Source organism: Camelus bactrianus, chromosome 24 (assembly GCF_048773025.1).
Source record: "Camelus bactrianus isolate YW-2024 breed Bactrian camel chromosome 24, ASM4877302v1, whole genome shotgun sequence".
NCBI lineage: Eukaryota > Metazoa > Chordata > Mammalia > Artiodactyla > Camelidae > Camelus > Camelus bactrianus.
This window is the reverse complement of record NC_133562.1, coordinates 4,369,250-4,392,892: the sequence shown is the minus strand read 5'-3', so window position 1 is coordinate 4,392,892 and position 23,643 is coordinate 4,369,250. Positions and strand designations below refer to the sequence as shown.

Below are 23,643 nucleotides of genomic sequence, written 5' to 3'. Positions count from 1 at the left end.
GCCTCACCCGCATAAAAATGCTGGAGCCACCGGCAAGGGGACAAGAGTGTATTCTAAGGAGGGAGAGGCACCGGCATCAGTGGATGGTGTGTGTGGTGCTCTCGCTTGGAAACTCAGCTGCGTGGTTAAGAGCTCCCTCCCCAGTATCTCCGGTTCTCCTCTTTCTAGGCACATAGTAGGACCACACGTCCTTGTCCCTGTCTGGGTCCCTCAGCTACTACTCTGAGTAAAGACCTCTTGTCAAACCACAATGCCCTGTAGCTCCAGCAAGAAGCGCGTCTCTGCTCCTGTAAGCCACAGAGATCTGAGGTTGTTACAGCAGCAGAACCTCGTTTCCCCTAACTGTCTGAGCACGAAGACCACACGTCTGCCACAGCAAGAGAAGAGAAAGTCAGGTACGTCTGTGCTGGGTTTGAAGGACCCAGGGAAAAGGACAGGTTGTGGTGACCAGATTAAGGAGGCGGCAGCCTAGGACGTGGAAAGACTTTCCCCTCATTCGGATACAGGCAGAGCATCTCTGCTGTGACTATGTCAGGAAACCGTTCACATCACCAGCTGGTCTCTGTCTTACGAAGACATTACAACAGGGAGGGTACAAACCCCACAGTCAGATCGCTTACCGCTTTGGCTCAACTGGCTCCACCATTAATCAGCTGTGTAACTTTGGGGAAGTTACTTAACCTCTCTGAGTTTTAGTTTAGTAAACATGGGTATTGATCATATCTGCCTATCCCACCAGCTTATGAGGATTGGATGAGATAATTCATCTACTTTACACAGCCTGGCACATACAAGTACCCGTCAACATCAGCCATTATTTATCATTTTATGTTTCAGGTTCCTAAACCCAATACGTACAGAATAGGGTATCTGTAGTTGTAACAGTACATCTCGAGTAGAAAATCAGGATAATTTCAATGTGTGTCCTAACAGAAATCAGATAAGAAACAGCAAAGCTGAAGTTGCATCTGTAAACTTGAAACCCACTTCAGTAAAAAAAAAAAAAAGTGATAATGACTTTGGCTTGGTTAATACAGAGGCAAAGGCATAATTATAAGGTTGCAGAAGTAGAAGAAAATGAGCACTCCCCTTGTCTTGTGTATTAAATTACAACTCTTAGCAGTGACATTGCTACATCCACCCTGATGCGATGATTATTTCAGCGCGAAGCACTTCGTCCTTCCTGTCCCAGCGAGACTGAAACAGGACGCCCCGACAGCTGCTGTCCAGCACAGTCCTCGCCACCGACTGCGGGGCGGGGTTCACTTCCCCTTCGCATGCCTTTCCACAGAGCAACATGAAAGGTTAAGTGGCCATACGTTTTTATACCTGAGGCCAATCACAAATGGCATAAATGTTTTTGCACTTTCTAAACAAGTAATTTGACAACATAACCAAAATAAGATGTCGCATTACACTCGTGGTACAAATACAGATTATATGAAAATACATTTTCTTCCTCTGTTTGTACGTAAGCATTCTAGTCCACCTGCAAATAATTACTGCTTTTTTTTCCAAAGTAGTTTTCTCCTTTAAAAGACAAACCTAGCCTTATTTGCATGGCATGTTATTAATGTACGTATCCATTTTATTTTTATCAAGGGATGTCAAAATATTAGCAAAGGTTACAAAGAAACAATATATGTTCAAAAGAACCTCTGAAGAAAAATGTGAAGCTTGAGAAATGGATTCATTCAGAGGAATCAGCACTTTCTTGGTATGACTTTGGTGCTGGTGGGCTGCTTTTTAAAAAAGAAAAGGGAATATTTCTCACACCATATGTTTCTGAGAAGAAGGTGGGATTTCCTTGGTCCCAGGATCCATCAGTGCAGTCAGGGCACAGCTGCACCCATGATGTCTGATATTCCAAATTACAGGTTGAGAATGTTGACTGCCTACGCTCTCTTTAAATCCACACACACAGAAGAGACAAACGTCTCAAACGCACAGTTCTGAACGGTCGGAGGAACGGATGTGTGTTCTCGCTCACAGCGTCTGAGCCAAAACTCTGACAGTGACTGACCACCAACACATCATCACTAACACCAAGGAGGGTAACTCGCACAAGTGTCTCAGGCCAACATATGCTGGACGGGACACTTTATTTTTATTCTCTCTGCACTGTGGCTCCCTGGTGCCCGAGGCCAGCAGCTGTCGTCTGCATGCAGGCCCTCTGCTAACACTTTCTGCAATTCCTCGGGGGCTTCCCAGCCTATAATTAGACTTTACAGCTGCCGCAGTCGAGCTGCCGGGTGGAGCTGAGAGAGCTCTGCTTTACAGCCTCCCCTAAAAAGCCCTCTTCCAGATGGAGCTGCTCCTGGAAGAACACTGACTGGAATTCGGCCTGGAGAGCAAACAGGAATCCTTCCACCACTGGCTAGGGACAGGCCTGCTCCAGAAGCGGGGTTTGCTTTCAGATGCGCGGAGCCAGCCTCGGGGGTAGGGAACTGACGCTAAGCAGGAAAAATGGGGAAGTCCAAAACCAGACGAGAAACTTCCTGGTTCGGAGGCACACAGATCATCAGTACTGAGCCCCTTACAACAGCTCTTTAGTCTTTGACGTAATTCTCTGTTCCAGGCACCATCACTGGGACAGACCAAAAACAGCATGGCAACCCAGAGGGAGCAGGCAGTCCCACCCGGTTTCAAATCCTCAAGGCCAGTGGTGTGAGAAACGAGAACATTAAGTCAGAAAGTAAAAGAGGAAGCAAGCTTTACTGGAATAAGTCTTTCAAACAAAAAGAAGCCTGATTTTTAAGAAAAGAAAACATTTTCAAAACACAGAGCACCATCAACCACCCCTCTGACCTGGTCCGATATTCACAGGAAACAAATGCACAGAAGCAGGTTTTCCCCACAGAGCAGGACCTGCTGCCATTGCAGACGAAGGCCAGCGCACAGGGTCATCCTCAAATTCACGAAATCATTTCCCGGACTAGAAAAATGACTATGATCGTGAACTCAAGTGCCCATAAGAAGTCGGATGCCCCGAGTGCTGATAACCGGCACAGGCAGGGTCCTCAGGAGAAAGACGCTCTTTGCTAACAAACATTCCAGGTGCTTCCAATGCCCCTGGTCCATGGACCACACTTGGAGCCCCAGGTCCAGGGGCGGACATTCACACAACCTAAGGATGCGCTCCTCCAGGCAGCTGATACCGACCACGACTGGGAACCGACCTGGCTACCGAGTTCTCCAACTTGAAAGAACAAGATGACAACTAAGACCAAGGGCTCACCCAAGTCGTGGGCTTCTGAAATGCCAAAGACAAAGAGGCTGCTTTCAGGAAATCCTGACGGAATGGATGTGAGGGCCAGCTCTCCCACCCAGCCAAGGACCCCATGACTACTTCCGCAAAGGAGGCATCTGGGAAGGCTGGTTCCCCTCACTCACTCTACTGACCAGGGAGAGAACTTCTCAAGCCAGAAGCCATGTGGCCCCAGGGACACTGGGATGTCCGTGCTGGTTCCTGACATCATCCGCTGCTTCCCACGTGAAAGTTTCAATAAACTGAGGTGCTTTCCTCCTAGTACCAAACCACCAAGATAGACAAACAACAAGGACCTACTGGATAGCACAGGGAATTGTATTCAATTTCTTGTAATAACATATAATGGAAGAGAATCTGAAAAGAAAAAAAAATGCACATATATGTATAACTGAATCACTTTGCTGTACACCTGAAACTAACATTGTAAACCAACTACCCTTCAATTAAAATTTTTTTAAATAATAATTTTTTTAAAAGCACTGGAAAGAAGTTTCCTTATTAGGTGGATAAGACAATCTCCTTGTGTTTAACACTGACTGGGTTCCCACCCTGGGATGTAAAGACTTACGCAGCTGGTCCCCTCTGGCTGGACATGCAGGGTCTCCTCACTCTTCTGCTACTTAGAAATAATACAAACAAACATCCTTCTACGGGACGTATGTTTGCAGATGAACAAAGAGGAGGATTAAAATGAAAAGACTTGAGCTTTTTTTTTTTTTTCTGGTACAAATACCTCAAAAGTTAACACGAAAACTTGGAAGCTCACTAAAGTGTTTGAACCCATTTGGCAAATTAGCAGCCAATGTGTTTGCTGGCAAAGACGGCAGCTCGGATGTGTGTCAAGTGACATCCCGCAGTGAATTATTACAATAAAATTACAGGGTTGATAAGAGAGAAAAATCACAGAGAGAACGACTCGCGCTAGGCTTTGAGAGAGGAAAACACGCCTGGACGACAACGGAGCTGCAGCAGTTGCTCTGTGGGGAAAGCACCCACCTCGCTCCTGGCAAAGTCTGTCCACGTGGCAGCACGCGGGGCGCTCGCTGGTACCCACGCGGAAGCCTGAGGATGTCTCTGGGGAGACTGTGAAGCAGCTGAGAACTCCCAGTAAAGAGAGGGGACAGACTATGACCAGAACTGTCCGCCTCAGCCCCAGTTCCCTGTCCTCCTTCACCTCCATAACTCCTGATACTTCACCCCGTTTCTTTCTCCTTCTCAGAACTTCTCAGGGACAGGCGCCACTTACTTATCACCTGGGACCGAGAACTGCGACAGGACAAATCCAGTGCCAAGCACGTTTAAGAGCAGAGGTCTAAGCCTCTGAAGCTGCTAAAGGCCTCTGTCAAAAGAAGACGCTGAAGCCACCAGCTGGGTCCCCACCGGGGTCCCTAAGGCGTCTCTGCTGGGATGTCATAGGCGGAGGGCGCCTCCCCCAGTGCCTCCTTGCTGAGTTACGGCAGGGCCTCTGATCGAGGTGACGGTGGACCACCTTACGCGAGGTCCCCGAGACACACAGGGCTGTCTCTGTTTTTCCTGAAAAAGGATCTACCCTCCTTTCTCTGCACTAAAGTGGCTCCAAGTGAGCAAGCAGGGACCCCTTCCTCCAGCGGTTAGTCACCCCCGGGCTTCGCCCTGTCCCGTGCTCAGGGAGGCACCGGAAGGGAAAACAGCATCCTGTGCACCGCGCTCTGCACACGGAACACATGAGCACGCCCAACCTAAAACGTCCCCGGGGGTCAGGGCGGCAAACGCGGCTCAGGGATGGGTTGTTTGTCCCCTGAGGTGCGTCACGGGTGCAGGCGGGGGCGCGAGGCTGGCAGCTGCGCGTCCTGCTGCGCGGCTGGGCCTCGTCGCACACTGACAACAGCCCACGGCAAGCAGCGATGTTCCAAAGGTGTCAAACCAGAGACGGTCCCAAAAGAAACAGGCTTCAAATCAAGGAGAAAGTAATCACGGCCAAATAAAGCAGGGCAGCAGATTTATTTCTGAGCTGAGTAAGTTGGACACGTTTCTGAGCCACAGAGTGTTAAGAGGGAGACCATCAAGCTGCTTGCCTCAGAGAGAGGACAGAGCCAGGTCAGGGGTCAGGCACCTCCCCGGGAGTTAAACTGTTCTGGGTAGAAAATGCCCAAGTACCGTAATCTACTTTCCATCTGGATACTACTTTGTTACTCAGATTACTGCCAATCAAGTAAGAAGAGATGAACAATAAACTGTTCTTCCACTGAAAATCACTTTCAAGAATTTAAACTCAATGTTTCCATGATCAAAATGCTGTTTAAAAAGGAAATATCTAAAAACTGGTGATGTGAAATCTGATTAATAATAAAATAGGTCATAACACTTTAAAGTTGCTTCTCCCCAGCTATGTTACACAGAGTAATATTCTTACTGACATATATTATTGTGGGAAACAAAATTAGAAAAGGCTGCACTAAATAACTTTGGTTTTATTTCTCTTCTGGGTGACAGCAGCCCTCCCCCACCCCCAGGGTGAAAAGTAAAAAGCTGGAACTTCCACTCGGGACACCCATGGAAGGTACTGCAGGCTTGGCGGTAACAGAAGATTAGACTGGCATATAAACTCCACGTGAGCAAAGATTTTCTGTTTTTTTGTCCACTGCTAAGTAGAAAAGTGTCTGGCAAAAAACAGGTGCTCAAGAAATGTTCAATGAATGAGTGAATGACTAACTCAGCTGGCACTCAAAATACTGCTGTGATTAACTTAGTGATAAAATATTGAAATGTTGGCAACTATTTTCAACATTAGCCATTTGAAAACCCCTTAATCATAATATACGATATTAACAGTTAAAAAATTTAACTTGTAGCAAGAATGCAATCAAATGTTATCAGGAAAGGGAACTCAGGACGTTGTGTACAAGTTAAAGAGTTATCTTGGTAGAATAGAAACACGTACTGCTTTCAATGCCAAACAGATGTTTATAGTTTTAATAACATAATCAATGTATATCTGTAGAAATAAAGGGTGATCCAGATGAAAGAAGGTATTTGCCCTGCAAAGTATACTCAGTAGACCATCATTTAGAGACTGAATACATTTCATCTTTTGTATACTATGTAGCTTCAAAAATGCACAAATACAGTCATCAGCCCTCTCAGTACACAGTTTTGTTAGTGTTCAAAGCCTTCTGAGCACACGCCTTTCCCCTTAGTTTTTGACCCAAGTCTAATTTCAATGAGTTAAAAACATAAATAACTAAAATTGCTCTTAAAAGTCACCCCAACTGGGGCGAAATCTTAAACAACGAAACACAACACAGCAAAGCAACAGATACAAAATAACAGAGTTTTCTCTTTTACTACACGCACCAGAAATCGCACTACACAGACTCTATTTTAATACAGAAAGAGAAGCAATGTTAAGGATCTAGTATCAAAAACATCACAGGGTTAGCAAACAGGGACACACAAAATGAGTAATTCCCTCATCCGAAACTTAATCCCTCAAATTTTTTTCCAGTGAAGTATAACCGATTTACAACATTGTGTTAGGTTATACACATATGTATAATCTATATTCTTCTTCCCAATTATTTTGCATTATAGTTTATTACAAGATATTGAATACAGTTCCCTGTGCTCCACAGTAAACCTTTGTTGCTTACCTGTTTTCATATGTAGTTGTGTGTATATGTTAATCCCCTACTTTCAGTGTATCCCCTCCACCCACCCTTCCTTTGGTAACCATGAGTTTGTTTTCTGTGTCTATGAGACTGCTTCTGTTTTGTAAATAAGTTCATCTGTATTATTTTTCAGATTCAACATATAAGTGACATCATATAATATCTGTCTCTCTGTTCGACTTAACTTCACTTAGTGTATAATAATCTCTAGGTCCCTCCATGTTGCTGCAAATGGCATTATTTCATTCTTTTTATGGCTGAGTAATATTCCATTGTGTATATATACCACATCTTTATCCAGTCATTGGTCAATGGACATTGAGATGCTTCCGTGTCTTGGCTATTGTAAATAGTGCGGCTATGAACATTAGGGTGCGTGTGTCTTTTTGAGTTAGAGTTTGTCTTTTCTGAATATATGCCCAGGAGTGGGATTGCTGGATCATATGGTAAGTCTATTTTTAGATTTCTAAGGAACCTCCGTGCTGTCCTCCACAGTGGCTGCACCAATTTACACTCCCACCAGCAGCGTAGAGGGTTCACTTTACCCCACACCCTCTCTACAATTTATTATTTGTAAATATCTTGATGATGGCCATTCTGACCAGCGTGAGCAGCTTTTAAAACCTGTAATACCTGCTGGTAAGAGCTTGTTAACCCAACATTTTGGAGAAGGATTGTCCAAGATGATGTCCTTACTACTTTTCTTGGGTTCTAAAAACCAAAAAAAAAAAAAAAAAAAAAAAAGATTAAAAAATAGGCACATATCTTTATAATGCCCAAGAAATGGATATTTAAAGACATATTTAAATGTGATTTATACGAATATGTGTATACATATGTGTGTGTATGTACACACACATATTGGCCTAAAAATATTAACTCATTTAATTCTCACAATAAAGCTGTGATGTGGGTACTATTATTATTCCCAATTGAAGACAGCAAAGCACAGAGAGATCATTTAACTTTCCTGTGGTTGCACAGATAGTAACTGGCTGGGCTCTAAACAACTACATTATGCTGCTAACAGCTGCTTTCCTACTGTCTTTAATTAGCTAATATTAACAAAAAATTTTTTGGCCATTTCCACTGGTCATTTGCAGGAAACAGAGCAGCTCCAGAGACCTCAGGGAGTGTTCTTGGCTAAAACAGAATCTCATGTCTCTTCTGGACATCATGCTCTCTGGGCCAAGCAGGGTCATGGTCTCCTACTGCGAACACTCAGGAGGCTGAAGCCACCTGCCTCTACTCAAAGGGAAGAGCCCAGGGGAGGGTCACATGCCCAGGAATGGAGGGGTGTGACAGCCAAGGCCTGGGCCATCCTCCTGTCATTTAGCCAGAGAGCCAGAGGCCGGTAGTGATGGCCCAAGCTGTCACAAGCAGGAGTGAGGAGCAGTTCTCCGAAGCCTCGGAGAGGAGATGCCCGCGATAAGCCTGAACACGTGAGATCACCGGTCCGCTCTTCACTTTCAGCCACCATTGTAGGAAACCCAGTTTCACCGCGGATGCGCCATATTCCATTTCATTTCATTCAAAATGACACACAAACGTGAGAGCAGCCACAGAGCCCAAGTTCCCCTGTTCCGGGCCCCTCCTCACCCTGGCTGCTCCTGGCCAGGCGGCCCCGGCGGCCCCGCTCCGCGCGCCCAGCGAGCGCCCCGACCACCAGAGCAGCGGCGCCTCCCCCAGGAGCGCCCACGGCCCGCCTGCTGAGGCTGGCGCTAGGAAGCAGCAGGGATATGAGCGGCCATCCTCACAGTCACTCAGCGAGGCCAGCCTCGCTGCAGCTGCCTCCCGGGGTGGGCACTCCGCAGCGCGCATACCGCACGTAAACCCGCGACACCAGTCACTGGGCACACTGCGCGGCGGAAGCAGCTGAGACCGCGAGTCGCCACAGAGCTGGCCCGTGACCGCAGTTAGAGCAGGGGGCTGAGCTGGAACCTCACACAACATACAAAGACAGTTTACTGCCCAGCACCACGCTGATCTAAAACTTCCACGATGATCATGACACAAAGTGATACTCATAATACATGCATACCAAACACAAATTATATTTACTGTTATGTCATAGATAATAATACAAAATGTATGAAAGAAAGATTTACAGGTATCTTCCCAGAACCTTAAAGACGTGCGGAGAATGATCTTAGAAGGCACAGGCCTTGTAACTCTTCCATTATTAGAGAGCACCTGACCACCACTCGGTCACCTTCCCTTCATCGGGCACATGCATTAGTCCCTGCAGGGCCCTCAGGACATCTTCCGAGGAGGTACCTTACATAAGAGAAACGGCCAACGCACACTTAGTGCTCATGACGGTCATCAAGACGCTGGAATTCCTACTGAAGCGTTTTTCAGCCTCATCCTCTTTTCGGTATCAGAGAAAAGAACGCCAAGGAACATGACTGCTCTATCAGGCAATTCCATCTCATGAGAAAGTCATACAAACAATTATCTCGGTCATTACAGACTCATTAAAAGGAGCTTCAGAACATCAGATTTGCTCATCCGGGCCTGAGACGGAGTCCTGACTGCCCAGGCTGAGGAGCAGTGGCTGCAAACTGGGTAACGGTTGTCACCAGACCTCCTAAAATCAGAGAAGCCGAAGACAGACGGATCCAAAGGGGCGGAGCACCCGCACGTCTCGGTGGCTATCTGTGTGGGCCGCACACTGAAGCAGGTCACGAGGAGAGATGACGGGCCGGGGGCCTCCCACGTCTCTAGTTACTAGAGAAGAGTTAAGTCCACGCCCTCTCTGCCTGTCAGCCAGTGCCCCTTTACTAGCCAGACACGTGCAAGTCACCACACTCATCTGAGCCCCGGCCAAGAACGAGTCACCGCTGGCATCAGGAGGAAAGCAGCGTAACTGGAAGCAAACTGAACAGCGAAGACAGACCATGCAACTTCACCACCGCTTACTGAGGACCCAGAGCTACGTGGAGAGAAATTCTGGAGCTCTGTCCTCCTGAAGCCTCGACATGATCCTCAGATTTAGAGAAAATTTTACTTTTCTATAAAGAAATAGAAAAAAGGCAGTAATGCCACCTTTCTTTTGGATTAAGAAGTTCTTCAAAACCAAGTTACGTGTGATTTTCTATCTAAGTGTCCAGCGTGGCGCCTTTCCCCCTCTTCCTTTTCTGACTAATTCTGCCCCAATCTCTCCTCCAAACTCCACTTCTGGTATCATGTGAGTCACATTATGAATTTTTAAAAATTTCTTATGGCAGGATATAAGAAATAGAAGAAATGAAACAGTTAAATTTCAAACAACCACCACCATCAAGTTATACATGATATTGCCAACTATTTATCCTTCTATCTCAGAATAATTTTCTACGGGAGTCCAGATGAAAACGTATCGTTCGTCTTTCTTTAATTAGCATGCACACCTAATCAAAACCTCACTTATCTACCTGATGTTTACCTGAAGAGCTCAGAACTGAAAACCAGCCACGCTTTGATTCTCCCAGCACTGAATACAAAGAGTGAAAATGAGAGGTGCGCAAATTATTTTCCAGGTGATAAGAAAACGGAATACTTATTGGTAAAGAAGGAAAAAAAAAATAAAACTATTTACCTTAGACTATGCTAAAAATGGAAGGGAAAGAAGGGGGTAGGCCAGATGGCATGTCTGGGAGGGAACTGACAACAGGGAAGTGCTAATTCTTGAGGAGGGCAAAACTTACTCCACTCTAATGAGCATAAAGAATTGCAAGTCCAAATTAATTGAAAATGACTGGAACCCAACCATCACCCTGACAAGCGTGGCTGAACGCACAGCTCAGTGGAGGGAGGTCCCGACCTGGCGCCCACACCAATTCCTTCACATCCCAGAGAGGGCCCCCAGGCCACCCAGGCGACCTCGTCTCTTCACAGAGTCTCACTTTGGAAGGTTCTATTTACAACTCGACGTTAGATCACTGAATAAAACCATATCCATTAAATGAAATGCTGAAGAGTGATGAAGACGTCTCCTCGTAAGTTCACATTCTACTTGAAATGGCCTTCATTTAAGTATTTACTGAGCACCTATTACCTGCCTGGCACGGTTCTAAGTAGGAGCTGGGGGTCCATGGTGAACAAAACAGATGTAGGTCCTATGTTCATGAAGCTGACATTCTGGTGTCCCTTGGTGTCCATGAGGGACTGGTTCCAGGACCCCCTCAGACATCAAACTCCACGGATGCTCAAGTCCTTAACCCAAAACGGCACGGCCTTTGCAGATAACCCACTGCAAAGCCTCCTGCGTGCTGCACACCATCTCTAGGTTACTTACAACACCTAATACAAGGTAAATGCTACATACACAGCTGCAAATGCAATGTAAATGCTATGTGAACAGTTGCTGGTGGCAGATTCTAGTTCTTTTTTTGGAACCTTCTGGAATTTCTTTAAAAAACTGTTTTTCTCTCCATGGTTGGTTGGATCTGGGATGTGGAACCTGAGGACACAGGGGACTGACTGTGTCACGGCCTGATGTGGGAAGCACAGCCCTGTTCAAGGCCTAGTAAAGGGCCAAGAGCCACAGTTAAAGCCTCCAGTTTTCACCGGTACCACCCGGTGGGCTCCCCGGCAGGAACCCAGCATGTGCCGGTGAACAAAGCAGGCTGCAGAAGGACAGGTACCAGGTACAGCACAACCCTTAAAGTTGCTTAAACACTAAAAACAATGCTGCCAATAATCGAGTGATGCTAGAAGAAGCGAGGTGGAAAGGAATGAAGAGATTCTACGGTTGTGAGAAACAGACGGGTGGCTGCTCCTAGGAGGGAGGGAGAGCGCCGTGAGGTGCACCTGGCGAGATGAAGCCCTCTGGGGCACTGTTTTATTTCTTAAATAGGTGCTGGGTACACAAGTGGTCACTCTATTCACTAGTCAACCTTTCTGTGTATCAGGAATATTCTGCACTACTTTTCAGGAAGACTCTTCAACCCCATCTCAGCATCCTCTGGTTTCCTGGTGAACCATCGGCAGGTCACCTGGACACGCACCTCTGAGCCACACACAAGGCGGCAGCCGTGTTCCTGTTCAGCTACGATCAAGGGTGTGTTACCACTGGTGGAATCATTTGTTACGAGGAGAAAGGGAACCGATTAAGGGAACGGAAACCTGTCATCGCTTTTCTCAAACTCTGAAACGACATATTAGAGCCTTTTAGGATCCACAGAAACGGGCTGCCTAAAACAAAATATGGCAAATCTGCGTTTAGTGCTTTCAACTGGGCTGCCTGTCACCATTTTAAATGCAGCCCTTTATTGACATAGGAGGGAGGCATCCTTAGCAATGCCACCTTTGCTTCTCAATATACTTCTTTAAAATAAAATAAAACACCTTGGGTAAAAAGACATCATTGGTGGGGAGGAGGGTACAGCTCAGTGGCAGAGTGTGTGCTTATCAGCATGCACAAGGTCCTGCGTTCAATCCCCAGTACCTCCATTAAAAAGATATACATATATATGTGTGTGTGTAAACCAAATCACCTCTCCTCCTCAAAAAAAGGAGAAAAAGACATTATATATTTATATATACGTGTGTATTTCACACCCCACCCACGTGTGGGAAAGCAGCTGTGCGCCTGGCTTTTCCCTGAGTATCCATGATCCTTGCTGGGGGCACCCACTCCCCCATCTCCTGACTCTTCTCCACAGCCCTCCCCTCAGTGTGCTGCATCCTAAGGCTAAAAGGACAGCAGCTAAACCAAAGGCATTCGACACAGAACAGCCTGGGTTCTCAGGAGCCCTGGGCCCTGCTCCTTCCAGAGCATGGTTCCCAGCGTGTCCCCTCCCCTCTTTCCTCTCTCCTCCTCTGCAGACTCGCTTCACTCCCCACTCTCGGGCCACATCTTCCAGGGGCGTTGACAGCTCGCATCCCGCACTAATGAGTCCACACCTTGATCTTGATGCTGGACCTTTTTTTTTCCCCCTCTGACTCACTGAAGCCTGCGTGAGGGCTCCCGGACGCCTCTTCCTGGATGTCCTGCAGACCCTGCTGCCCACCACACCCCCGTCACCACCCCCACTGCACTCCTGGGGTCCAGTCTCACTCCTCAGCCCTGTGCCATTTCTTTCAACCCCTTGAACTGAGTAAGCGCCCCCTCTCCCCTTGGCCTTTGTACCTGCTGGTCAGTCACCGCCACCCCCTTACTAGCCCACTCCACACCCTCACCCTCTCAGGCCCTCCCCATTCTCCACCAGGTCCGGACTCTCGGTCACTGTCCAGGTCCCAGGTGGGACCTCACTCCCTCTCCTCTGGGTAGGCGTGCTTCCTATGTGACGCCCCAATCCCCCATCACAGCCCTGGTCAGAGGGGACTGAGGATGGTGAGTCACCCACCATCTGCTGACTCACCCCCGGCCCTGGGGGACAGGGAGCCCCGGAGGGCGGGTGCTGTTCGCTTTGCTTCCGGCCCTATCACCGACCCCTGCGTTCAGGAAGTTCTCAGGACCGGCTCCGCTGTCAGGAGAAGGGACGAAGGCACAGGCCGGGGGCAGCAGAGCAGGACAGGAATCAAAGATTCCCTCCCCGAAATGTTTGCCATCTTAACTCCCTAAAAACACGGCCAGTGATGGGCATGTGGCTCACTGCTCCAAGATGGCTCACACTAGTCACACCACTGGGCCGTCACAGTAATTCCAGAGGGAGAGGGGCTGCTCTGCACCTTTACATATGAACGCATGTCTCCAAGAGGCCTAGTGACTTTTCAGTGGAATCACAAATAAACCCGAGCCCCTGGATGTGCTGCGTGTGCACCCGTGCGAGGACGAGCTGGGACACAGTCAAGTTCACGAGAGCTGCAGTCAGAATTCAGGAAAGGGGCACGTTAATGTGGGCTGAGAGGCAGGTGCAGGTTTTGTAAATGCTGACGCGTTTACAAATTTGGAGGACGATAAAATTACAAATTTAAGCTTAAGTACAAGCTTCATTGCTTTCATGGTTAAGGCCACGTCTGAGTGGGATGGGACAAGAGATCAAACTCAAAGGAGAAAGAAGAGAATGTATATCCTAAGTCAAAACTGCATCACAAGAAAGGTAAGGTACAAGAAAGAGCAAAAGCTATTGGTTCTACAGCTCACATGGGACCACGGCAAGGCGCCGGGCGAGGCCCAAAGACACCACAGAGATGATGGAAGGTGTGGTCCTTGCCTGGTACTGATCACGATCTACGGCTGATAGCACACTGGCAGAGGAGGGGCACAAACAGAAGGAAGGGCTTGCACTGAGCAAGATGCTCTACACCCCCAGGGACAGAACCTGGAGCACCCTGCCGCTCCATCCACACGGGGACATGGCCCTGCCGCAGAGCGCCCATCCCGATCTGCAGTCAGTTTGTCCGTGTGCACACTCTCGGTCCCCCAGCTTAAAATACAGGGTGCAGGAGAGCAGAGGCCTGGCTTGCCGTAACCCTAGCACCCGGCAAGGTACCAGGCACATACAAAACACTCCTGAGCATCTGTGGGATAACAAGCAGATGGATAAGAACACGAGAAGAAAACTTTGCAGAGGCTCAAGGTGCCACGTCATCAGCCTTTCCGGCTTATGTGGGCATTTTGGTAGATGTTAGTGAGTCTTTTCAAATTAACCCTCCCTATTGCCAAATGAGTATCCTGCCTGGGAAAAAAATCATAATTTCAGAGACGTCTGGCTCACGGCCAAGCAGCAGAAACACTGATAGTAAGCCTGAGGAGGCAGCTGAGTCCAAAGATGGGGTTGGTTTGTTTTACATATTTCTTTAGGCTGGGAGACACAGAAATTAGATCATCTGGAAAAGACAGAATGTGGACGGAAGCTGGCCTGAGTGCAGAAGACGGGGCTCCACCTTGGGGCCCGTAAGACGTTCCCTGAGCTGGGAGAGTGGAAATCCGCCAGGGCGGGGGTGTCCTCCATCTGAGCAGCAGCTCTGCAGGACGAATCGGACCAAGTAAGAGAGTTTACAATTCTAGCCAGAAGTCGCAGGCAAGGAGATTTGCCAAGTTGAAATCCAACCCTTAGATAAGAGCGCTTAGAAATAACAGGTATGAAGGTAAACTCATAAAGCCAGTGACTGCTTCAGAGCAGCATTTGGCTGGAAATTGAGTAGAAAGAGGTTACGAAATTCAGTTTACTGGTAATTGTATATGCCTCCTTCACCTCGTCCATCTATTGTCCTAACATGAAAACCCTTAGCGGTTGCACACCTGTAGGTGCCCGGAGAAGGTGCAGTGAGGGGAAGAGGCAGCGCCTGATGGCGGCTGGACGCTCATCTGGCTAGCTGGCTCTCGACCAAGACGGGGCCATGCCGTCGGGAAAGCTTCTTAAGACTCTTAGGCTGCGCTGCAAATGTAGCAACAGAGGCTGGAAGCTCCCTCTTGAATTCATCTCTGGAGCCTAAGAAATCAATGCACTGTAAGTGTTCTGCTTTGCTGTGTTGCCCCTATAGGTCTGTAAGTTCAGAGCTTCGTACCTTGAAAATACCAGTAAGACCCAGGGAACTCAGTTCGATTCTGATCAGCAGAATCCTGTTTACTCACAGAAGCATCCTTCTCACTGATTTTTCTCTCTTTTTCTGTGATCAATCATAAAGAAAGGAAACTAACCCCAAATGAAGATGAATTAAAGAGCCACATATTTTCACGCAGACACTCATTTCCCAACTCCTGACCGTTACGCTACACAGTTACTATCATGCCTATTTAATGGGCAAGAAAACTAATCCTTCATCCTACTTCCTTAATCTTTTAAGTCTTACCTAATTTCCTAGGGCCACAAAAGTGACAAGGGATGGCGCAGCCAGAGTGACACCCAGGCAAGGCTCTCTCCTCTGTGCGAAGCCGCATCTCAACCTTCAGGACTGTTTATTTACAATGCATTATCTTTCCAGATGTTTACCAGACAACAGCCAGTAAACTGGAAAGTCACTGAGAAAAAGACACCTTAAGCCAGCAACCTCAAAATGTGGTCCAGGGACTGCCATCTGAAAATCCACTGAAGTACTTGCTGGACATACAGATGCCTGGACCCAACTTCAGATCTATTCAATGAGAACTGTGGACAGGTCCCTGGAGATTGCTTTTTTTTTTTTTTAAACAAAGTCCCCAGGTGATTCTGTTGCACAGGAACATCTGAGAACCACTGTGGCTAATTCTTTACAAACTTCTACTACTGTTCTTTGGAGTCTCAAATTTGACAAAATTCTATCTTCTCACTGAGGTTCATCTTTCGGATTACAGCATTTGTGGTGGAACGTTACAAAATTCCACACTCCCCCTGAGGATTTATCTTTGGAGCCTCACAATTTCTAACACCGGAATGTTCCCTAGGAACCAGCGAAGGAGGGAAACGGTACTCCTGGCGAAAAACGGGAGACTGTCCCCTATGTGGGTGCGCACACACACACACCGTTCCAGATGGCTTCCAACACCCACGTCTCATTTCAACCTCGACGTTGGCGCCGTCATTGCCACTTCACAGCCAGGGGACCTGGCCCAGAGAAACGGAGTAACTTGTCCAAAGTTACCCAGCTGACGGTGAGCAGACATTTCAGTTTGTATGTTGTCTAACTCACTGTACTTCCCTTATAACACAGCTCCTCCCCGTGAATTACCGCTGCCTGGAGTTTAAGAACCGGGTAGGGAGGGTACAGCTCAGTGGTAGAGCGCATGCTCAGCATGCACGAAGTCCTGGGTTCAATCCCTAGTGCCTCCATTAAATAAAGAATTGAATAAATAAACTTAATGGCCTCCCCCACCAAAAAAAAAAAAAAAAAAAAAAAAAGAATGAAGGGGAGACCAGAAATTAACACAACATTGTAAACTGACTATACTTCAATTAAAAAAATTAAAAATGTTAAAAAGAATTAAGGAGGAAAAGTTTCCAAATGTCATAAGCAGACAGATTGGTCAACCTCTATTTTTCCAACTTTATATTCAGTCCACGAAGAGTATTCCTCTTAAACTAAGGTTAATAAAAGTCAGCATCTAATAGCACAAAATAATGGGATAAAGTTGGGGGGGATATTGAGAAGTCTCTGTAATGAAATTACCAAAACCCCTCTCTACCTCTGTGGCGTAAAAACAGGTAAGAGCTACAGAAAAGCCGGCAGCTGCCAGGCCCGCCTTAAGCTCAGAATCGGTGATGGCAGGAGGACCGACCAGAAGCCCAGGTGCACCGTTCCAGACAGCATCACCTTAGGATTGTAAAGCTATTTTCCTTGACTGCGAATTTAGGGAAAACAAGCTTGGATCTCAAGTAAACCTCAGGCCAGTGAAAACCACGTGCTTTTCAATCACACAGCAGAGCGGCCCACACCCCTGGGGCACCTGCCTGGCAGCTGTAGACTGAGCCTGACTCTGACCTCAGTCTGGGTCAGGTGAGGCTGTGGTGTCGCTGCCCCTGGGACACGCAGGAGGCACACGGGAAGGCGGAGGGTACCAGCACGCCCTGCAGAGTCCACAACACAGCTCAGACTCCGCAAGGCTGCTTGTTTTAGTTAGGACTAAATAGGCCCCCACAACAATGAGATGCATACAATTATCATTAGAGGCTTTAACTTTGCTTAACGTCCTGCTTCGCCAGAGCCCTCCGCTGTGTGTGCTACAAGACAGTGATGAGAAGTGTGTGCAGGAGGAGGAGGGGCTGGATGACAAGGAGTCAAATCATCATCGTCAAGGTAGTGATGCTTTATTGGGATGGTACAGGACCCATAGGAAATATTTATTTCCCACTGAAAATAATGATGTAGATACAGATTTGTGTAGAAGACAAAGCTTCCCAAAACACACTGCTGCGTAAAAAAGAAAACGGTTACATATTAAAAACAGACGAAGTTATTTAAATTAGAAGCTTACTCATGTCAAACATTAGGGAACTACCAGTGACCCTGCACTTGTGCAAAGCAGAGCTAATTCTGCTAACTAGGCACTTGTGATGCACCAGGCACCGTGCTCAGTGCTTTGCACGCACTGTATCATTTAGTCCTCGTGTCCTTGAGGTCTAAGCTCTGTGGCCATTTTATAAGCGATCAAACAGATTCATGGAAGTCAAGAGACCTGACCCATGTCACACGGTGATTACACAGCAAGACTGGGAGCCCCGCCCGGGTCTGTCTGAGTCCAAGACCCATGACAGGTTACTGTCCACTCAGAGAGGGAGATTTGGGAGGAAGTTTGCCAAAATATTTACAGTAGCCATGTCTAGATGACGAGACTTCTTCCTTTTTGTTTTTCAGTATTATTAAAAAGTATTTTAAAGTGAGCATGCATTATTTTTAATACCTGAAATAACAAAGATGTTTTAATTGGAAGGATAAATAAGAATGAAAAGTGTTCCATCTCTGTATATCTCATTTGCCACCCCAAACAGTCCAGAAGGAAGAGCTAATCTTCAACTAAATACAACCACAAAAAATACATGTGGTGAGTGGCCAAAATATCAATCATTGAGAGGAAATATCATTATACTCAGTTCCTGAAATTTTTTGGATCAGTCCACTAACAAGAGACCATCTGTCTCCAGACTCCTATTCTTCCAATATGTCCTCCATTTATCACCAGATGAACGTCTTTCCTGCTCTACAACTTTCAATGGCTCCCCACTACCTAGCAAAGTCCAAAATATTCTTTAGTCTCATCTCCAAACCCTTCCACACCCTCGCCTTCGACACATCTCCGACTACTCCCCAGGGTACATGCTTTTGATTCTGGAGTGTTCTAGATGGAATATCTTTTAAATGACTAATCACTATCGAGGTCTGACCATATTCCAAGAACTAAAATGGAAAAGCCAAAATGGAAAATGAAGACCGCTCAATAGATTTTTTCTTCTAAAGGGATGCACATAAAAAAAGTAATTACCAGTACAGAGAATGGGCCACGTCAACAAGCACTGAGCGTTATAAAGGGTTTTTAAAATCCGCACAGGCAAGTGACCAACCATATTTCGTAAAATTCACGACACCATTAATTGTAACAGAGATAACATGATCTGTAGCACTTGGCCAATTAAGCAATCACTCACACGCTGGAATTTTAATTTTCCAATTATTTAAAGAACTTGTCTAGATTTATTCACATATTCTGTGCATACATGGAGAAAACAGAAACAAAACAAATTGGCCAAGGCTTTCCTAAAAATTCTTCACAAGGTCAGAGTCCTACTCTTTTGGTCTGTGCCCTTACACAGCACCATCTACGTGTCTTCATGCAGATGCACCATTTCGTACGAGTGCTCCGTTCCCGTCTCCAACATGTTCTTTCAATCAACTGACACCCAATCTCCAGTTTTGGATGCCTGCTCCCAATCAATGCATTAAGTTGCCAGCTTTCTCCCTGCCACATGGCTGAGAGCAACTGGAAGACATATCCCGATTTCAGAGATGTTAAAATGTGAGGGGAAAAAAAGCTTTGTTTTAGAAATGATGAAATTTGGAGCTTGAATAAAACACACAGAAAGCCACTGTTTGAGGATGTAAACACTACATACATAATAAAAAATGACCAAAGAAGAGAGATCTGCAGCAGCAAATAGTTTTCCTCTTTTTTAGTTCAACGCCAGGGTCACCACCATTGCCCAGCCCTACTGCAGCCTCTGTCACGTTCCAATCTGGTCCCTCTCCTCCTCCTCTGACAACTTCCTCTCCACCGACATCCTCCGTGACACCAATTAGAGCCAGCAGGAAAGGAGGCCGGCCACCTGCACATCATCTCACAAAGAAGCCGCCCTGGTTTCCCCGTGGAACCCGCAGCCGTCTCTGCTTCCAACAGGCAGAACCTGTAGACCTACCCAGTTTGAGCTCTAGACCAAGCAGCAAACTTGTTACGAGGAGGATCACGCCATTAAAAATAATGACTGCGAGCGGGAGTCCAGTAATTCTCTCTTATAAACAAGCAGCCGTGCCTTTTAAGGCTTTTCCAAGATTTTTTGTAGTGAAGTGTTAAGTCACAAGTGACCTCATTTTGGATCCAATTCCGTAAATATTTACTCAATACTGTAAGTGCTCAGAACCTGTGCTGGTGTGGGGATGAAGCTCAAAGGGAAATAAGTTCCTTACTCACCGCAAGCACTCACTCAGCGTAACCGGTGAGGGAAGTATGCACACAAGGCAGGTTAAATAGCACATCTGTTTTCTGGATTTAATAAAACCTTTCTGTGTTTTCTTTTCCTTTTATTTATTTATTTATTTGTTTTAAATTTGTAAGGATGGGCTACAGGAACAACGTATCAAAATGTCAGCCACCTAAAAATTAAGTTGTCAGCTTTTTCTCTGTACTGCAAATTACCAAAGAATTAGGGGTTTGGTGCTAATAGAAGCTTACAATTCCAAAGTGTGCAATTTAACCGATCACTGTAAGATCTAAAAATGTCGTACTGAAAACATTTTCAACCAAGTGAGCGCAGCTCTGGGACCTAATTTCAACTTCTTTATTTGTGCCATTTCCCCCATTTTCTTTTCCTTCCCTTTGCTTTGGAAATGTGTCCGGAATAAGACACACACTTAAGTGACAACTGCCCAGAGCTCCCCTGGACGCGATACACTCGCATGAGTGAAGGACACCATCTCACCAGGGAGGTGGAGAGAGGACCCCGGGCCCCTGCAGCTGTGCTGTGGTTTTCCTGTTCTTCATGCTCACATTACATTCAATTCAGAAATCAAAACGCTAAATGTATTTATTTTACAGCCTCAGAATTTCAGGCTTCCTTTTACAACTGATTCAACACTAATCTGGGTGAAACCAGATCAATCTCTGCACTAGAATTCTAAATTCAGATTGAAACGCTAAATTAGAAAATAATTCGCAAATAAAACAAACTTAAATAGAAATCAATTACCCCAAATCACTGCAGATATCTCCCACACTCGTGAAACCTCTCACTTTCTCCATTTTTACCAGTTGCCAACTGAAAACACATCGCTTAAAAATAAATCAGACAGAACACTGCCTACTCAGAAAAAAAGATTATAGCTTGACAGACACCACATACTTTCACAAGACAACAATAATCACCCAAACCAAGGCTTTAGTAAGAATGCTATTTTGGTACAAAGAATAAGAAATACGTTGACTCTATGCATTAATATAGACTTAATCCTTAAATATAATTTTTAAATAGTCCTTTTTAAAAATTGCAGAATTTCCCCAGTAAAAGGAATATTCAATGATTACTACTACTGCATTAAAAAAAAAAAAAAAACCCTTCTTCCTTGATCTATGAAACACACACTCCCATAGTCTTGCATCCACATCTACCTTCTCCTTCTCAAAACAATACCTTATGGCGCAGTTCAGCTTGAGAAAGGAGAGTCTCATTCATTCATCAGGCAAAGTTAAAGCCAGCAGGATGCTTCAGACGGTCTGGTTTTGCCTGCCCCACCCTTGTTCCCTCTGAGCCATAGTGATGTCACAACACCAGGCAGGGCAATGACTTCACTGCTCCAGTCCCTCCTTCTGAGCACACAGTTCTTTCCAGCCAAGGCCAATCAGATGACAGCAGAGCCCTCCAGGAGCGTCTGATGAATTCCCAACAAATTAGCCGCTCTGTGGCCTTTTGAAAGAAATAGCTGCTGCAAGTGCACCATTACAGATCTCCAAGTGAAGTGGAGCGGAAGATTTCCACTAGTAACACTTTATTCCATAATAAAGCTGGCATTCGGTGGACAACTGTGGTTGGCTACTTGGAAGAGACTGGGGATGAAAGATGACCAGGGAAGTCAAGTACTTACGACATCTCTCTCTCCATTATTGTCATATTCTCACAGAAGGAAGCATGTACTTATTTCTCAGCCTACTCTTGGAGGTCTATTTTACTGGAGAGGACATGAACTCTCATTTGTGAATGTAAAGGCTTTTTTTTTTTTTTTTTGAGCACTCAAAAGAAATATGTACGTTACAACATAGAAGAAAATAAAACAGACAGCCTGTCACTGCCATGCTTAATCCAACATACAGTAAATCCAGAAATGAGTCACAAAATACAACATCACATCTCCTGGTACACGAAGGGTTACCGGAGTGGCCCCTTAATGCATTTGACCAACCAATGTTTAAAAACCAAGTGTATATAAAACAGCCTCTGATCAAGTAAAAAAATTCCACATCTCCTATTTCAACACAATTCAAAGTTGGCCCAAGTCCAAACACTGCACAAGACTTTACAAAAACTGTTTTTAACCTAAATCACATTCTTGCAGAAGAAATGACTTAAAAATTAAATGTAAACATTTCACTAAGACACTGACCTTTAACCTATATCTTCTCAGTCCTCCACCTCAAAAGGGGTTGACAATTCAGTAAAGTGGCTGCCCTTCCCGTTACTGATAAATCATTCACAAAACATGTATTGTTTTGCAAAAATTACTTGCCTAAAGTGTATTAGCTGGATTAAGTTTATGCAGTAACTGGTGCATCTGGTATCTTGCTTTTTTAAACCACCAGAAAATCACAATGTAAATGAGATGACTCAGTATTCAGCTATTTTATTTTCATCAATGCCCTCTGAAATTTAAAGTCAGGCTTCTCAATGTAGAATTTATTTCCTCACACAATAGATTTGTTACTCCAACTAAAGTTTTAGACGTTTGTGATACCAACATTAACATGCATTTTCTTAAAATTCCAGCTACGCCAAGATCTAAATCACCTCTCATTCTCCAGGGTCACGCAAGCTCTTTTAATAGAGTTTTTCTGCTTAATTTGCTGCAATTGGTGCTACGTCCAGAGCTCCCAGATCATAAGTGGAAGTTTTTTTTTTTTCCAATCATTTTTGGTTCCTTGAGACTTTAAAAATCTGTATCAAATTTAAAAAGAATGTTTTCAGCACTTGGTGTGACGAATCTTCTACTAAGAAAGTTAATGCTACCAGGAGAGACTCCGGCACACACCTGGCCGCCCCAGAGGGCCGAAACTGGCCCCCCCAAAGGGACGCGCAGAACATCTGCAAAAGCAGTTCCGCAAGACTAATGTAAAAAAGCTGAGACACCGACTTCAACGCGTCATGCAAGCGCCGCGTTCGCAGGGCTGCCTGGCCTCGCAGGATTTCTCCGGCGGCCTCCCCGCGTAATTAATACCACATGTTTTCTTTATCACTCTATTTGTTCTGCAACAATCTCTTCCCAACTTTAACCCTGGGCTGGAAATGGAGAAGAAACCCCTAGACAACTCTGGATCCGGAAACATGGAAACCGAAAAGGGAGAGAAGGCTCCCACTGCAAAGGACCACAGTGACAATTTACTAGGAAACCACACCCACCGCATTGCAGAAGTCGTGAACTTGGCGGGGGTGGGGAAAGGGGGAGGGCAAGGAGGGCGAGATAATGGGGGAGATCCGAGAAAGCCGGCCCCCGGAAACCGGCTGAGACCCCCGACTCCCGCCGTCCCAACCCGGGCCTCCCGACCTCCCCGCCCCCAGCCGCCGCAGAGCCGCCCGCGCACCGGCCTCCCCAGGCGGCCCGCAGCCCGGCGGGCGCCAGGTGAGCCGCGCCGCCCCCGGCCCCCCGGCCCCGCGGGTGCCCGGACCCCGAGCAGCTTCTTCAGGATGCTGCCTCCTCCTCCTCGGCCGGCCGGCCGCAGCCCCGCCGCTGTCCGGGGGCCGCTGCCCCAGTTCGGGGAAGCGGACAAGTTACATAAAAGCGGCCGGCCGCTCCCGAGCGGGGATGCTTTGTGCGAGCGCACCTTACCGGCCCCGCGCCGCGCCGGCCCGCGCCGAGCACCCGGACGAGCCCGCAGCCGCCGCGCGCCCAGCGCAGCCCCCCACG

General features: G+C 46.5%; 1 protein-coding gene across 6 annotated transcripts in view; it reads right to left on the bottom strand.

Moving 5' to 3' along the window:
• The window catches only part of LOC105071417 (band 4.1-like protein 3), a 190,102-nt gene that overhangs the window by 95,402 nt on the left and 71,057 nt on the right, over positions 1–23,643 (bottom strand). The window contains exon 1 of one of the 6 annotated variants that reach the window (XM_074352484.1): positions 23,566–23,590. The exons of 4 other annotated variants lie outside the window; for them this stretch is intronic. The gene's annotated coding sequence lies outside the window, so the exon portion shown is untranslated. Of the gene's footprint in view, positions 1–23,560; positions 23,591–23,643 lie in introns of those variants that run through there. One more of the 6 variants, XM_074352483.1, reaches the window with a different exon arrangement.